Here is a 1,327-nt window from a genome sequence, read left to right on the forward strand (position 1 = left end):
AAATAATTTCGTGAAAAATTAACAACAAGGTTATATATGAACATAGAATCAAAACCAACATGGAAAGGAACTCTCCCAGTTACTTAAAAAATCTTACAAATGCGGCCCCAAATTTTCCTTCCCCATAAATTGTTGTGGTTAAAAGTATGGTAACCAGATTATGTTAAGCCCTTCACATAACAAACAAGAAAAGCCTACACAAACTGTCTTGGTAAGCTGCGTTGTGAAGTTTAGACTGCTCCAGGTGATATTCAACTTGTGAGATTTAGGAATACCCCTGAAGCACATATTTCCCCTCTATTCTAATTCACCATGATTGTAAGATGTACGTTAGCTAAAAAGTTTCTTCTGACTCTGATTATAGGATGTACCTCCATTCTGAGAATGTTGGAAAGGGCAAAAAAGGTTTACATTCAAAGGGAGAAAATGTGGTATTAAAAGGTAGGATTCATTACTTTCTTACAAATGTTTAATAAGTGTCCCTTGTGTTGCACAGCACACATCAGTCCTGAGGGCCAATTCATCTTAGATTTGTGCTACCTATCACCACTGGTAGCTGAAATGGTACTCACATTTCCTTTCCTCAAAGCAGTGAAGAAAAGTTGGTGTGAACAGGAGCTTCTTGGCGAATTGCCATAGGAAAAGGTAAACAAAATCTTGTATCTGTGGTTTGGATATAAGACTCTCAAAGGCAGGTAGGTCTGTTTTGAACTGATGCCTAATCCAGAGCCATGAAAGAACCACTGGAACACAGAATGAAAGTGAGGGAAGGCACGTGCTGTTGGGCTTCAGGAAAGTCTGGACTCAAGAACTCTGCAGTCTGACTTTCTCTAGGTGGCTGAGATGGGGCAGTGGGTGGGTGGGCAGTTTTCTGGCAACTGCTGGGCTCTCCCTTTTTGTCTCTTAATAACCATTCTTCCCTTCTTCTATAGGCTCAGAACCCCCATTTTCAGTTGGCGCATGCCATCCAGAATGAGGATTACATTTCTCAGCCTCCCATGCAGCTAAATTTGGCCATAACACTGGGTTGTAGCCAATGAGGTATGAGGGGAAGAGATATATGAGGGGAAGAGCTATGCACTTAAAGGGAGAGGGATATGCCTTTACACTCCCCTTCTCCCATTTCCACTGTTTGGGATGTAAATATGCTGGGTAGCCAGCTTGGAATATCATCTGGGGCAATCACATAGGAGTCTAGGATCCTAGGATAGAGAGGCATAAGTAGAAGGAGCATGGGTCTCTGGTCAGCCTATAAAGCCGAGCCATCTTATCTGCCTCTGGGCTGTTATGAGAGACAGCAACTTCAGTTCACTGAGATTAGAGGGAA

The sequence above is a fragment of the Pteropus vampyrus genome, unplaced genomic scaffold (genome assembly GCF_000151845.1).
Source record: "Pteropus vampyrus isolate Shadow unplaced genomic scaffold, Pvam_2.0 Scaffold585, whole genome shotgun sequence".
NCBI classification, from domain to species: Eukaryota; Metazoa; Chordata; class Mammalia; order Chiroptera; family Pteropodidae; genus Pteropus; species Pteropus vampyrus.